Genomic DNA, 12,090 nt, shown 5'->3' on the forward strand with positions numbered 1-12,090 from the left:
GCCTCCGTGTCTCCTCTACATGTCTCCATGCCTCCTCTCCCTAACTCCGTGCTGACTCGCCCTGCTTCCGTCTCAACTCCTCCTGCCTCACTGGACCCAGCACCTGATGACATATCTGCTGGCTTGGTGGGGGGGGAATTACAAAAAGAGGGACATGCTACATGCAACTAAGAATCCTACACTACTAGTTTTCTCCAGAATTGTACAGATACATATTGTTCAATAAATAAATCCACATGCTACAGTGACTCATCATGACTTAAAATAGAATAATGAATAGAATAATGTTTATTCAGACATGCTACTAGAAAACAACTAGAAAAAAGACAAAAAAAGCAGACAGGCTTTGAAAACATTAGGCATTACTGCAAAATCACTGAAGCTCACCAGAGGAAAAAACAAACAAACAAACAATCAATTAGTAAAAAATAGTAAATTTCACCTACCTTGTGGAACCCACAAGAGCACTGAAGGCTTCTCCCAAACAGATCCTTATTAGAATGGCTCTGCAGGGGGCAAGCATCAATTTTCTCCAATGCCTTTTTCCATTTCTTGGCCCCTGGCCGTTTGCCAGTTGAAAAGTGGTATTGGCCATGGGCATATTTTAAGCAGATGTCCCTCCAGTAACTATCTGGCTTTCCTGTCTTAGTCATCTGCAAACATTAAATATAAAACAGGTTAATGTCAAGCTAGGCTATGTGTGTAGACAGACAGACAAACAGAGGAAATTATACATGTCAAATACATACATACATACATACATACATACATACATTCATACATACATAACATAAATACATGTAAAAAAAATTCATTCATATTAAAAAAAATAAAACTGGCAGAAAATTCAAATTTTAGGACTTTATATACTTATTAGAGTGTTGTGTATGTAAAGCAATTACATGTACACATTTCAAGAATGTAATTAACCCTTTTTTTTGGTGAATCAGTTATTTTTCCCCATGAAAATTCCTGGGTAACGTAATGAATTTTTAAATTAATTACATTGCTACCATTGTTGGCATATACAAATGTACTGATATCCATAATTGGAGCTCAACAAACAATTAGTGCTTGGAAAACTACATTTTAATAATAATTAATATAATCAATTTGGGATTTCATATAGACATGGGCTCATTTTTGGCTGCTGATAGCTCAAAATTTAGAACCAAATAAAAAAAAAAAGCTGGGAAATGTTTACAAATGTTTTCCAATAAAGTAAATAAGACTTGTTTTATCCTTAACTCAACAAAAAAAAAAATGAATTGTGTAATCTAACACACAAATACGGGTTAAATTAATTTCCTGTGTCATTGTTAGCCGGAATGACATACTGTTAGACGGAAGGACATTCTGCAATATTTTTCAGGATTACCATGAAAACCAGCCTCGGTATCATTTTTCTTTCCAACACTTAAACTTGAAACAAAGTAAGAAATACTAAAACTTTTTTTAAATCGTTAAAAACGTGTCAATCAACATTTGTTTATGTAAATTGGTTAATTCAGCCAACACTTAAATGCAACAGCATTTCATACATTTTGTGATAAAACTAGTGCTGTGCGTTAAACGCGTTATTAACGGCGTTAACGCAAACACATTTTAACGGCGTCAATTTTTTTATCGTGAGATTAACGCTCTTTTTGGCCTAGCAAACTTTGTATTTTTTTCACATGCTGTTGCAACAGCTAGTAATGTTAGAAAAACTACAACATCACACCGGATAGCTAGACCGGAAACAAAACAACAGGCACGCCGCACGTACTTGTTTGGGCTTGCGCGCCGGCCAAAGAGTAGTAGGCTAACGGTACGTTTTGAGTGGATGGCGCGAGCGCGAGACGCCGATCTAGAGACGTGCACTCTCAACGCAATGGAGTGCGGCGCGGGACTAGATTTGATGGCCGAGTGCGAGGGTGGGCTCGAGCGGTAATGCACTCACTCTGTGAGCTAGCTAGAAATATCTATGAATAAAACATAAAAACTTATACATTTTTATTCATATGTTGCAGAAAAGCAACTCGAACAACTAAAACAAAATAGAAACGATTTACAGGCCAGAGTTTCTTTTTATAACATGTTTGCAGCGTTGAGCGATGTAGCCAATCACAGACATATGTGTTGATTTTGAACGCAATGGGCAATCAGAAGCATTTAAAATAGACTCCCCTCACCGCTCAAAGCAGACTTTTTGTTCAGTGCTGAATTCTGTATGCTGGCAAATCCTCTAATTATAACAAACAAAGTGTATATATTATGGAAGATGCATTGTGCAGTCAGCTTCATTGATAATAACAGATGTGTGAGATTGCGATGAACTAATGTCAGCTTTTTAGGAATTATTAAGGGAGCGCACTTTGCGCTCATTCAGTCATGCCAAACCATGCACTCAGTAGCCTGCTTGCTTTTATGTTATAACAGTGGTTTGTGTGTTAATGCTTTAATAACAAATAATTTATCCGGAGCATTTATGCTGATGTGTATGGTGGCGACACGTAGGCGAAAGTATTTGGAGGTAGCCTACAAAAAAAGAGTCTATTTGCGGGCGGGAGCGGGACAAAAATGTTGCGGGCGGGAGAAAGTAACATAGAAAGTAGTTGAGAACGTCAGTTATAACGACTCACGTATTAAAAAATGTACGGGTTTAAATCGGGCTCGGGCTCATAATTACAGTTTATGTGTCGGGCCGGGCCGGGCTCGGACAGAATGCGCACGGGCTCGGGTCGGGCTTGATTTTTTGGGCCCGATCTAAGCTCTACAATGGATGACTTCAGACAGAAGCACATGGATACCACAGCTAAGAACAAACTTACTGCTGATCCACTTTTCCATGTTGATTAGAGCATTAAAATTAGAAAAAATAATGAGACAAATAGAAATCAAGGGACATTTAGAATAGATAAAAATGTGCGATTAATCGCGAGTTAACTATGGCATTAATGCGATTAATCGCGATTAAATATTTTAATCGTTTGACAGCACTAGATAAAACATTAACATATTTTATAAATACAGCTATAAATGCTTTATTCTTGATTTAAAAGCATTTCTATAATGTTAAAAATTGTATTTTCATACTTTTACATTATTTATCAATTTATCATTTCTAAATGAAGTATTGCATTATTTACAAACCAGTTATGTAGGAACTGTCAGTGGTTCATAAGATCACTTAGAAAGTGTATGTAAATGATTAATAAACTATTGAAATGTACATTCATACATATGATTATTTAGACATAGTAATAGTTACTTAGTGTGTTAGTAAATGCTTTATTTACATGTATTTCTACTGTAATTTAGGGTTAATTCAAGTTGTTATAAAGCATTTAGTAGTGGTCAGTTAACTATTTTGTGAGCTCATCTAAAGTGAGGACTAGTTATGCCTCGTAAAGCATATAAAGGAGATTTAAAGACTCAGTTATCTTCTAAACAGAATGAGGAAACAAACACAACACAGTGATTCAGAACATAGAAATATGACATAGAACTGAGCCTTTAAATCTCCTTTATATGCTTTACGAGGCATAACTAATAAACAAATAAATTAGTTATTATTGGTCTTCTGATTCTGTCATATCACCAATATCCGCACCATAGCCACCACACAGTGCTAGTATGTAGCCTAGCTGCTACAGCGAGTATTGAACAGCAACGCTATTTGTCCTCACAACACAGCTGGCTCTGGACAGGAAATGTATGACTTTAGACGCTAACTGCTATAAATATTAGCATGATATAACCCAAGTTTCCAAACCTTTTTCCCGTGTTTTGTGTTGATGTGTTTGTGTTGATTTTGTGTTTGTGTTGTAGAAAAAATGGCCGCCACTCTAAAGCGATAACCGCGCCTCCTCTCGCGTCACGTGACCTAGACTGTTTGGACCTGGTTCGGACCTCGTTTGAAATTCTTTGATCTCGTTAGGAATGAGTAAAAAAATTTTACAAGTAAAAAGAAAACAAACAAACAGAACTGAACTATATACAACCCATCAACCTAGAACAAATAAAATAGTTTGTGTATATGTTGTGGGCAGCACAATGAATCACAATCAAATTGAATAAAAAAATTTTATAAAAAATAAAAAAATCAAATAAAAAATAGTGCAATTATTTCGGTATTAGTTTTGCAAAACAACTAAATATTTTACTATAATAAAAACAAAATCTTCACAACATAAAATACAATGATGTACTATTTTCTCATCATTCTAAGCCACTGCTCTTTGGTTAGGGTCTCCCTGTTTGGGCAGTAAATTCTGCCTTTGAACTGGCTATGGCCAGTGTCTGTGGTGCGTGGCTCTCCACATTTAGTGCATCTGTTGGCTGTGACTGTTCTAGTGTATTTACGCTTTTCCTTTTGTGGAGTGTCTTGCATTTGACAAGGGCCAGTTGTGCTCTCAGAATGTGGTGTGCAAACTCTACTGGGTGCAGTGGTCTGGGGTGGCGGCAGAAGCAGAATGCTACTTGCTGTAGTGGTTGGTGGCACTATTAGTGGCATGTAAAAAACTCCTGGCTGAGCTGTATGTTGTTTTGTCTGTATGGTTCTCAGCTCAGCTCTATCTTTGACAACTAGCTTGGTTTTTGCCAACCCAGCCGTGTCAGGTGGCATGTTGTAAGTGTGTTCATGCATGTGTGGTGTGACTTGAGTGGGCCTAGTGTTTACTGGGAGTAGTGGTTCACTGGCAACAGGGCGTTCATCAGGCAGTACCAACCCTTGCATCAGAATTGCAACTTCTTGTGCCTTGAATCTTTTGTTTTGCCACTGTATCAACGTGGTCTGATTTACAGTAACAAGTTGCAGAGTTGTATCTTTCATAATAATGCCGTTGATTAAAATGAGCTGTCAAATCTTTTTATAATCATTTAGAATTAGTGACCATCTTGAAAGGGTTTGGTGTCCAATTTTCTTGGGGCTATTATGAATGTTTCACAATGTGATAAATATTGTTTCTACAAGACGGCTGCAGTTTGGCCACTGAGCAGCTGAACCAGTAGAAACAAGTACACACCTTTTTGTGCTTTCAACTCCTGCAAATACAGCCTTCTTTTTCGGAGACCTAAACCGACCAGTGAGCAGTCTCTCCTGATGTCAGGCAGCGTAAGAAATCCGGTCCTTATCGTGTTGCTCCAAGTTCTGCCAAAGACCCACAATGGTGCTGGCCTGCTGATTGGTAAGAGTGAGGCCTTTTTCATTTCTTAGCTCCACCAAGTATTCCGCAAGCTCATCAACACAATCTATTCCTGCCAAACTCTGTTCATCCACGGCCTAGGAGGAAGTATTACATTAGATTTGAAGTATTTCAAGAAGGTCAAACATCAATAAATATAAAGCATACTGGTATTTCTCTTACAACTTGCTCTGAAGATGTAGATTGTCCAGGTAACCCAGACGGGACCCCCAGCAGGTGAATGGACTGGACAGGAGGAGCAGACGCATGTTGGACCCCCAGCAGGTGAGTGGACTGGACAGGAGGAGCAGATGCATGTTGGACCCCCAGCAGGTGAGTGGACTGGACAGGAGGAGCAGACCCATGTTGGACCCCCAGCAGGTGAGCGGACTGGACAGGAGGAGCAGACGCATGTTGGACCCCCAGCAGGTGAGTGGACTGGACAGGAGGAGCGGGTGCAGACGGGACCCCCAGCAGGTGAGTGGACTGGACAGGAGAAGCGGGTGCAGATGGGACCCCCAGCAGGTGAGTGGACTGGACAGGAGGAGCAGACACATGTTGGACCCCCAGCAGGTGAGTGGACTGGACAGGAGGAGCGGCTGCAGATTGGACCCCCAGCAGGTGAGTGGACTGGACAGGAGGAGCAGACGCATGTTGGACCCCCAGCAGGTGAGTGGACTGGACAGGAGGAGCAGATGCATGTTGGACCCCCAGCAGGTGAGTGGACTGGACAGGAGGAGCAGACGCATGTTGGACCCCCAGCAGGTGAGTGGACTGGACAGGAGGAGCAGACGCATGTTGGACCCCCAGCAGGTGAGTGGACTGGACAGGAGGAGCAGAAGCATGTTGGACCCCCAGCAGGTGAGTGGACTGGACAGGAGGAGCAGACGCATGTTGGACCCCCAGCAGGTGAGTGGACTGGACAGGAGGAGCAGATGCATGTTGGACCCCCAGCAGGTGAGTGGACTGGACAGGAGGAGCAGACGCATGTTGGACCCCCAGCAGGTGAGTGGACTGGACAGGAGGAGCAGATGCATGTTGGACCCCCAGCAGGTGAGTGGACTGGACTGGAGGAGCAGACGCATGTTGGACCCCCAGCAGGTGAGTGGACTGGAGGAGCAGACGCATGTTGGACCCCCAGCAGGTGAGTGGACTGCACAGGAGGAGCAGACGCATGTTGGACCCCCAGCAGGTGAGTGGACTGGACAGGAGGAGCAGACGCATGTTGGACCCCCAGCAGGTGAGTGGACTGGACAGGAGGAGCGGGTGCAGATGGGACCCCCAGCAGGTGAGTGGACTGGGCAGGAGGAGCGGACTGACCAGAAAGCTCAGGAGCACAAGAAGCAGGTAGCACTGAGATCATATCAGATGTGTCCAAAAGTAAATCGGCAAGAGTGACCTCAATATGTTCAAGTTCTTCAAAGCCCTCATCAGTCTCTACTGGCTCTTCCAACTGCTCCAGCAATGTATTTGCCTCCTCGGAGTCTGGCGCCATACACTGTAGAGGTTCATTGTTCTGCCTCAACAGGTACTGCACTCCGATCAGCTCACCTGAAAATGCAAAACCAATATTAAAAAAAAAAAAAAAAACTACATAGAAACATAGAAAGAACTATGAGCATAAACATACAATATTAAATACAAATACCTGTGTACTTTGCGGGTGGTGTAAAAGAAGGAATCAGCTTCCTGCCAAAAACCTTCTCATAATCTTTATTCACGCTGTGAACCAGCTCGCCCGAGTATGTGCGCAGGCCCGAGGTCTCTGCCTCCAGAGCAGCTGCTGCCCTGTTGTGGTTCCAGCGATGTAGCCCATCTAGTAGGTAGATCTGGAAGTTGAGCGAGTTTGCACTGTTTCCTAAAGTAAATACAAAAAAACGGCAAAAAGGAATAAGGTCAAGTATTTCTGTTAAACATAAACATTATTGAGTTGGACGTACCTGGAATGAACCGGTTTAAGTGACAGTGGAATGACTCCAAAGATGTAGAACCTCTGGCACAGCGCAGTGTCTGCAGTTGCACTCCTCCCTTGGTGATGGTGCCAGTCTGTGTGTACAGCGCCACACCAGGTGGGTCCTGAATGCACTTAACATGTCTCTTCTGAACACGCCAGATGTGCTGCATTCTGATGGGGTCCAGAAGAGGAACACCAAGGGCATCCTTACCCTTGTCACTGATGAGCTCACTGATGAGCTGATCCAAAAGCCGGATGGTTTGGTCTTCTCCACGAGTCCTCCTCCTGCAGTGCAGCTCTAACTCTTCTTTTTTTATGTGCCGATCTAGCTGCTTCTCCGTCAGAGCCATCAGGCCTTGCTCTTTTAGCTGTGCTCTTTTTGCCTCTCTCAACTTGTTGACATCAGCAGCATCCCACTCAAAAATACATGCTGATATGCGAGCCATGAAAGTGGGATAGAGCTGGTGTGCATCAGTGGTGCATCCCACAGCCAGGCGTCGCATATAGTGCCAGATGTCGAGGCGAACAATCAAGTTAGGCCATCCAGCAAATCTGGCCTTCAGCTTGGTCTCACCCACATCCTTGCAGCAGCCACAGTCCACATAGAGAGCAACAGGAGGGTCTACACCTGCAGCTTTATACCTGCGAGAAATAATTATCAAAAATAATTAAAGAATTTCATCATCAAACAACAGTAAATTACAAATGCAAATTGTAAATAGTAAATTCTAGACAAGTTAAATTACATGTAAGTGAAAATGTATTACAGGTAACATACTCTACCAAGCCAGCTGCCATAAGATCCAAACCTGGTCCCTCACCAGCAGTCAAGACACTGATGAGCACTTGACCCATCTCGTTACCAACGGATGTCAGCCACTGTGCAGTGCCTTTTGCCGGTCCTGAGAGCTTTTTGGTGATCTAAAACAAACATATATATTAAACCAATAGTAGCAACACCTTCAATGGTTCTATTGCATTAATATAGAGCTTATGCGTGTAATGTCATAAAAAAATTTAGTGGTTATCTCTGCAATGTTATTCTTGTTTTAATCTTTGAATTGTCCCTCAATTTGACATTCCATCTTATGTTATTGTTTAAGTTGTTCATTCATTTGAGGTTCCATTTCTATTTAGATTTAAATATAAATAGAATTTGCATAACCTCAATACTATAATAATTAAAGATGTACCTTTCTGGTGGAATCCAGTTTTAAGAAGGATCCATAAGTGGAGGTGATACTAGCCTTGATATCCTCCAGCCTGAACAGGATGTCTTGGCTGTACACCACTGAAAGCCACTTATAGCTGGGAATTGCCACAGGTTGGGGAGGCTCTTCAAATGTTGGTGGCATCAGGCAACTTTTGCTGGTAAAAGAAGCACACTCGCTGGTATACCGCGCAACCCTTTTCAGCCACTCTTCACTGTGGTTCTCTTTCAATTGGCCAATCAGTCGGACAGGGCCATTCCCCAGACCACGTTCCCGTAGGAGGCGTATCACCCTGATGTCACAGGCATATCTGTAATAAGAAATAAATTAAATATACATGGATAAGCAACTGACAAAAATCACACAATAATGTAACATACCGGCGGGTAAGAATGACCCTAAACTCAGAACGATGGGCCATGTCCAGCTGCTCAAGTATTTCCCTATTCCAAGACAGGTAGCTGCGGCGGCACTTGGAGCAAATCAGAGTCTCTGTGACCAGGTTGTAAAAGCGGTCAATGTCAAGGACCTGACGCACCCGTCTGTGAAGACCTCCACTAGTCAGAGGGCTTTTACAGGCTTGGTCCGCGCACAGCAGCCTGACTTTCCACAGCCTATACGGCATCCACAGCAGTAAGGGATGGGCAAAAAATCTGGCTGATGTTGGTGCCTGGTGGTAAATAAGGGATGGCTGTGGAGGGAAATACCACAACTGGAGATGGTCCTGGAGCTCCAAATTCCCACGAGCACCAACTCTGAACAATCCTGTGGAGACCCGTTGGTGATCCTCCTGGGGCATGGTTTTAGGCCACAGGAGAGGAACTGCAGCAGAGTGCTCAGGCTGGAATGCGCTCTGTAGACAGAAAAGGACAGGTCAAATAAAGACAAAAAAATACTAACCAAACATAGTAACAAGTGCAATGTTTTACCACATTCACTCCTAAACTCTGCCCCTCCACTGGCCGATGCCGTTGTTTTGGAGGCGGTAATGGAGGAGCAAGAAAAAATTATTCTGCACTTGGAGGCTGTGGTGGAGAGATGGTTTGAGGAGGACCACCTGCTAGCACTGGAGCCTCACACACACGGGCAGCTGCATTTGTAGCAGTGGTTGAATGAGTCTAAAAATACATGGTATAAAAAAATTGTATCATTGGAATTTTTTTTGTAGCAAAGAAATAATAATTATTCATTACTTACATGAGCTTTCCGTCCAACATGTAAATTTGGCTTTGCACCCTCCACATGCTTTCCACCAAATCTGGACTTATTAAACTTTAAAGAGAGAAGTATTAATATGACAACTGTGAACCATTTTAAAACACATGCCATCATATGTACCGAGGAAAGGGTGAGCTTGGGCCTTTTCACCAAACTTGCGGGTGTAGTGTCAGCTGTGGGACGTTCTACTGGAGCAATGGTTGGGAGCTGAAATATGACAAGAATATATAAATAAAATATTTCCGTTATGAATTCTCTCTCACATAAAGCTATAAAATCTACCTACCATTAAGGAGCTACATTGACCACTAGTTGATTGGTCTGCACTGCTTGTGGGTCTAGATGAGGCTGTAGGCTCTTGCTGCTGCATAACAAAAATGTATTAAACAGTGCATATATACAGTATGAAATACAGTATGAAAGACTTAGAAAGATGATGGACAAAATCACCAGTGATTTAAAGAAAGCACAATACTACTGTTCTATTCTATGTTAATAGTATAAACAATAATGTATAAGAACCCCTTTCATGCAAATGACGTGACAAATTTAGATGTGGGTTTTTTATTCAGTTATTAGTGATGTAGTTAGTTTCAACCTTATGACCTTCTTTTACCTACTACGCAATTTCCTCTGCTGTGGAACAGACCTGTTGCCAAACCACCCCAGATAGAAACAACAGAAATTGTCCAAGAATACATTAATGTTAAGAAATACCACATCTTTATATTGTGTGCACACTGCATCAACTGTAGTTAAACTGAAAGAGCCCAAATTAGCCTACCTTATGAGGATGAAATCCACACAAACACATCTGTGGCTGGGAGAAAAGCGTTAGCTATCCTCTCAGCTGAAGAGGGCACTTCTCTATCTGTAAACAAAACAAAAGATGCCACTTATATTTATTTGAACAAGTTCTTGTTTTATGCTCATACTGTACATACTGAAAATATAATATGTGTACTACTCAAAATTAATATATATATATATATATATATATATTCCTTTTGATACTTTTTCTACATACCTTCTGATACAGACTGTACCACTTATTTTGCCTTGGAGCAGGTCGGTTACCTGCATCTGATGGCCAGACACCAGTGGAGGCAAAAGACCTAAAGCGCGAGACCCACTCAGTATCATCCATAGCCTTGTGGCTTTTGGATTGTTGTTTGGACATTTTCTGTTTGAAAATAAGTTTCGTTACTGACAAAAATGTACAATTGCCAAGCTCGATGATAACGTTAGCTATAGCTAACGTAACGTTAGCTAACATTACCTATACAAAAAAAATAAGTTTTGCTTGCTGACTGAAGTTACACAAAGTCAGACAAAATCGAAAAAAACTATTTACATTACAAATTGAGCTTTGACAATTATACCCTATTACTTACAATTACAGCTAACGTTAACTTACCTAATCGTTTTAAGGAGCAATCTTGCTATTCCTAAAATACAGAAAATGTTTATTAACAATAAATACAATAACTATAAATAACATAACGTTACCTGAGCGGAATATAAATTACAGCGGTGAAGCATTTATGCTCAACGTGCGGTGATTGGTGTATGAAAAATGGACATTGCCATTTCATTGGACGGCCAAAAAAGAGAATATTTGCGGAGATTGGATGGAATCTGCTCAAACTCAAAGATGGACAAAAATGGACTATGTGCGGTGATTTGTCTTTGAAAAATGGACCTTGACATTTCATTGGACGGCCAAAAATGGAGTTCGTAACGTAATTGGTTTTGTAAAAGATGGAGCTCGACATTGTATTGGATAGACTTTACAGACGCACGGTTGTCAGGTACCGCCAACGAGGCACTTGCTGTGCGTTCAGGTCGCAGTCTCCCCTGGAGGCGTGGGTTCGAATCCCACTTCTGACAAACCTAACCTTTGGCTGCGGGCTCAAGCTAGAGTCTTTAACCCTCTGGCAAGTTTATCCAGAAATGCAGTAATGTTGACAAAGCACTGCAATTAACCAAACATTAAAGTAACACTGACCTGCAGTACATGACCTTTATAGTAACACTTTAGTGCAATGTATGGGATTCTATGGCACTTGGAATTTCAAGTCATGACATTTCAGAAAAAATGGACATGTTGATTGAATCGGATTCAACTGAATTTCACGAAATAACATGTTGTGATGTTTACCGGAAGAAGATGCAGTAGAATTTCATGGCAAGGATTCTTGGAAATTTCTTGGAATGAAATGTCATGGGTTTGGGGGCATGGGGTGGAGTGTCATGACACAAGATTCAAGGAATGTCATGTAAAACATTACATTAGCATTAACAAGACATGCCATTAGAATGAAAGAATGATATAAGCCTTAACAAAACATTGTAACAACACTGACACATATGACATGAATATGAGAGTAATACTATTACTGCATTTGTTCAACATTAGTCTTAAAAAAACACTGGATTTCAATTACAGTGCATATGAAAGAATGGACAAAGGCATAAAAGGGAATACAGAAAGCAGCTCCTTTATTTACACGGTCCCGTGTATCAAAAAGCACCATTC

Source organism: Siphateles boraxobius, unplaced genomic scaffold, assembly GCF_051911475.1.
Source record: "Siphateles boraxobius isolate OS27281-9 unplaced genomic scaffold, OSU_SipBor_1 63, whole genome shotgun sequence".
In the NCBI taxonomy this organism is placed as follows: Eukaryota; Metazoa; Chordata; class Actinopteri; order Cypriniformes; family Leuciscidae; genus Siphateles; species Siphateles boraxobius.